This window comes from Triticum dicoccoides, chromosome 5B (genome assembly GCF_002162155.2).
Source record: "Triticum dicoccoides isolate Atlit2015 ecotype Zavitan chromosome 5B, WEW_v2.0, whole genome shotgun sequence".
Lineage (NCBI taxonomy): Eukaryota > Viridiplantae > Streptophyta > Magnoliopsida > Poales > Poaceae > Triticum > Triticum dicoccoides.
In genome coordinates, this window is record NC_041389.1 from 490,169,753 (window position 1) to 490,175,196 (window position 5,444).

Genomic DNA, 5,444 nt, shown 5'->3' on the forward strand with positions numbered 1-5,444 from the left:
GAAACGGAGAGAGTACCGAGCTATGATACTATGCATTGTGAAGGTCGTATCATATGAATAGGGCATTTTGGAGACCGAGCTCCATGGAGCCCTTTATTTTAAAAAAATTTAAAATTCATAAATTTCAGTTTAAAAAAATTCTGAAAATAAATACACATGTATGCAAGGATGTAAAGTGTATGCGTGAAAAATTTCAGGATGACATACCTTGAACTGCGAGCTGCACAAAAAAAAACAAAATCATGGAATTTAAAGATGAACAGTACATATGCTAAAAAGCCCAAATTTGTCTTTTTTGTGTAGCTCACATTATAATGTATTTCACATAAAAATTTGCACACATGTACATTATGTATCTACGTATATGTGTATTTATTTTCAGATTTTTTTGAAACTGAAAAGTTTGAATTTGAAAGTTTTCAAATAAAGGCCTCCATGGAGCTCGGTCTCCGTTTGGCATTTTCGGTATCATATGCATAATACTAGTACTCCCTCTGTCCGGAAATACTCGTCGAAGAAATGAATGAAAATGGATGTATCTAGAATTAAATTGCGTCTAGATATATCCATTCCTCCGACAAGTATTTTTGGACGGAGGGAGTATTTGATACTTCCTATTGTGACCATATTCTTAATGTGTGATTACTCATTTTGTGTGTTTGGCACTTTGGCTCAAGTAATTGATACAGTGGTTGTATCTTCGTGATATTAATATATATTTTTTATCGATTTTTTTTAACACAGTGATCAGATTCTATCTGGACAAGTTGCGCGTTTCTATCTATTCTCTTGTTGCATGTCTCAAACAAAATCACAAGTGACTGTCAAAAAGAAAAAATCACAAGTGCGGTACATGCACTCTGGTCGGGTAGTAAAACATGCATAGGCAATTAGGCATGTACCTTCCCAAGGCTTTGGTACCTCTCCTCTTTTTTGTGTGTGTGAATGAAGGCTTGGTACCTCTTCGTGACGCACAAAATCCAACAAGCTACGTACCAGTAACAATCAACAAAATCACGGCCGCCCCACCTCGCTAGGTCGCCGCCGACGTGCTGCCGCCGCATTGGCCCACGGCCAGCCCCACGGCCCATCCTTGCCATGCATCGCCCTGCATGTTCTGCCGTACGTAGGCCCGCACCGCAGCACCCAAAAGCACATGTCCAGGTACCATGGCCGTTCGCTTTGCCATCGCCGTCGCCCGTTAGACGACGACGGACGGAGCAGCCCGCCGCCGGCCGGGGTCCATCCATGGCGCCGATCACGCATGGGCGCGGCCGTGCGCGCGGGGCCATGCTGGCCGTGGCCGGTACGGGGTCAGTGCATGCATGGCATGCACACGCAGAGTGCGCGCCCATGGCGGATGCACAGCGCGAGATCGGCGCCTCCATCCCTCGCTGCCGTACGTACGCGGTATTTCGCGCCAAGCGCGGCGTAGAGACCACGTGCGTGCGGCGGGGCGGCCGGGCCCAGACCCAGGGAACGGCTGTGCGTTCCATGGGCCGGTGGTGTTTGTGTGCAGTGATATGAAGATGCTTCCCTGTAGCCGGCTTTTAAGACGCCAACCAACTGTTATTTTTACATTTTCTTTCTGCTGATCATCGGTTGGCGTGCATGGCATGCATGATTGATCGTCGGCCCAGCAAATGATGCAAGTTGCTTTGGAGTAATAGTGTCAGCGATCCTGCTGCATGCATGCATGCATGGAGGGACACGTACCATGTACGTACAGCTAGCGATCAAAGACCAACTGTTCGGGTATCTAGGCCTCTAGCTAGCTGTAACAAGATGATTATACTTGCTTTGCGTTTGGCGTTGTTGCAGGGTCCGCTTGACCGGTGGCAGAATGGAATGGGAGCCCTGGCGGACAGGGGCTGACTCCAAAGCGACGCACGCGGCATTATTCCAAATATATATACTATGTATATTTGATAGCTACTCCCTCTATTTTAAAATATAGTGCGTCCGTATCTCCCGAGGTCCAACTTTAATCATAAATTTAACCAGCGAAACCAACTGCGTCTGTGTCAGGACCCCGACTCGATGTCACATCGATCTAGCCGGTAACACCTCATATCACTTTGCGGCCTCACGCACGGTATCCCCACGGGTGTCGCCTTACCTTTGCCCGGGACCGTTTGCGCCTTTTGGCTCACGTATATGATAGTGTCGCTAGCATCCATATGATAAGGAGCCCGGGCTGACATGACTAGTCGTAAACCCAAAGTGGCACAGACTTACAGGGACAGGCATCCATGACCCAGCTTCGAACGTGTCGGTCATCAGCAAGTGGGTCCGGGCTGTAGCACTGGGCTAGCAGGACTCCGGTAAACCGGGCTGTAGCGGGCTAACAGGACTCCGGTACTCAAAGCGTGACATTTCCCCGAAGGGACAGACACAGGAACGAAGAAGGACACATGCCGGCCAGCCTAAGTGTTCCAGAGCAGTAGCAAGCTACCAGGCTCAGCGGTAACACTAGGAGACATTTCCCGGTAAGAGAGGCTACTAAAGATAAACAACTAGATAGTCAGATCCCACACATACCAAGCATTTCAATCATACACACAATATGCTCGATATGTGCAAATACAACGAAGCATCACAACATGACTCTACGACACAAGTACTTTATTTAAGGCTCAGGGAGCCATACATAACATACACAAAGGTACGGGTCACACGACCCAGCATTCAAGTCATACAGTCATACAAACCAGCAGCGGAAGTACATTGTCTGAGTACAGACAACTAGTAAAATAAAAGAGGCTTGGAAGCCTAGCTATACTACGTGGTCCTTCACAAGCTCAGGATCACCACCTGGGCCTTTAGCCTACTCGTTGATGTCAACGTCTACATAGAACCCATCAGAAGGGGTTGCAGCGTCTTCTGTAAAATGTAGATTATAGCAACATGAGTACAAAGGTACTCAGCAAGACTTACATCAGATCCTACATACATGCATATTATCAAGAAGGGTTGGTGGAGTTATTGCAGCAAGCCAGCTTTGACTCTTGGCTAGACTATCCTACGATACTTCAACTTGAAATGGTTTTGCGCACACGAGTCCACTACTCACCACTTCAATACACTACCGAGGATCCACCTCCGTCTTCCTACGGAGGAGCCATCCTCGGCACTCACACTTATCTTGAGGCTTTTAGTAGTTCCCATTTACTTGTCTATGAACTGTATAGGCAACCAAGTAGTCCTTTACCGCGGACGCGGCTATTCGAATAGATTATGATAACCCTGCAGGGGTGTACTTCTTCATACATGTTTCCACCACTTAGCGTCTGCACACGACATGTGCTTGGCAGACTTCAAGCGAAAGCCGACGTGGGTGTAGACCACGACCTACCTAAACACTTAAGCCTCTAGTCTAGGTTTATCGCCTATTCAGGTTCCATCCGCAGGGAGTCCGGCCGAGGTTTCCCATACGGCCCCGAACGATGTGAACAGGGTTCCCGAGATACCTAACGGGTATTCGGTACACCCGGCCACGTACCTACCGCATCACAGCCCACCCCTACGGTCAGCGCTGTCCACGGCCTCCAGTAGGCTACAAACACCAGAAACTACTTGCAACTCCTGGACAGAGAGCTAGGGTGAATAAGAAGTCGAGCGGGGTCATATTTCAGGGCCCAATGCATGGTAGTAGCTGTATCTTAAATCACACATACAGATCTCAGTGCTTAAGGTCGGCTTCAATGAAACAACCCACCATGTACTCCTACATGGCCTCTCATCGATACCTTTACCAAATCGTGTTCACCACACCACTCTCATTACCGACATAATCATTTCACTCTAGCCCATCACCCAGATGAACCAGACCTGACACGACTCTAAGCATAGCAGGCATAGCAAAGTAGGAACAACACATACATATGGCTCAATCAACTCCTACACATGCTAGTGGGTTTCATCTAGTTACTGTGGCAATGACAGGTCATGCAGAGGAAATGGGTTCAACTACCGTAGCACACAGCAGTTTGAAATGCGTTGTCTTAATGCAGTAAAAGAGAGCAGGAGCGAGAACATGGGATTGTATCGATATGATCAAATGGTTGGTTGCTTGCCTGATGGTTCGATGCACTGATACGGTTCTTCGTTAGGGTAATCACGGTACTCCTCGAAGGCAGAACCTGTCGCAAAGGACACCGATACACAACCATCACCAAACAATGTGCAACAATATGATGCATGCATGAAACATGGCAACATGAGTGTGTTGGGCTAATGCAACTAAAACCAGAAGGGTTTGAACAAATTTGAATCAAAGATTCAAATTTCAAACTCAAACATGGCCTTTTAAAGTGCTTTTCCTTGTTCTGCTTAAAACATCAATTTAACTTGTTTGATCATGCATGAAAATAGTACAGATGGATAGATTGGATTTTTCTGATCATTTTTCATATATAATTTGTCCAATTTGGAGTTACAGAATAAAAGTTATGAATTTTTGAAGTTTAAATAATATTATGGAATTTCCTGATTTAATTTAAATCCAGAAATATAAATATTGCGCCAGCATGACGTCAGCATGACGTCAGAGGTCAACTGCGGCTGGCTGGGGTCAAACCTGACGTGTGGGGGCCACACGTCAGTGACAGGGGGGTTTAACAGGGTTAACTTAATCCTAATTAGGAATTAGTGGCGCTGGGGCCCACTGTCAGTGTCGGGGGGGGGGTAGTTAGTTTAACTGATTCGGTTAGTGCTAATCCTAATTAGCTACAGGGCTGGGCCCACCTGTCAGGGACACAGGGGGGTTCCTGCCATGGTCAAGGTGGGTCAAACCCACCGGCGACATGACGTCGGCGAGGCCCGAGACGGCGGCGCGATGCGGGATCGCGCTACAGGGCACGGGCGAGGCCGTGCTTGGGCTTGTTGGAGAGCTCTTGCTCCCGCGCGTCGAACGGTGGTGGTGGCCGTGCCTGGGGTGGCCTGTACCGTCGACGGCGACGACCGTGGCGGCTGCCGGAGCTCGGTTGAGCTCGGGGTCGAGGCTACAACGGCTGCGGGGATGCGGGGTTGGCACCTACGGCTTCTACGCGGTGCGGTGAGGGCGTGGGTGTGCTCGGTTGGGCGCTACGGTGACCGTGGCCACGACGGCGACATCGCCGGCGGCGTCGAGCTTCGGAGTTCAAGGGGGCGGCAGCTACAGAAGGCTAGGGACGACGGGGCAAGGGGGAATCGAATCAGTGGCTCACCGCGGAGCTGCAGGGATGGTTAGCGGGCTCGGGGACGGCCGGAGTGCAGCGAATCGACGGCGATGACCTCCGGTGGCCGAGGAGGGGAACGGCGACGTAGGCGGCGATGCAGGGCTTCCAGAGACCCGTGGATCGGTGGGGAGGAAGAGGGGGTCGAGGCGGAGCCTCTGGGCTAGTCGGGGGAGCGAGGGGTGGCCGGTGACGGCTGCTATGGCGAACGGCGGCGATGGTGGTGTT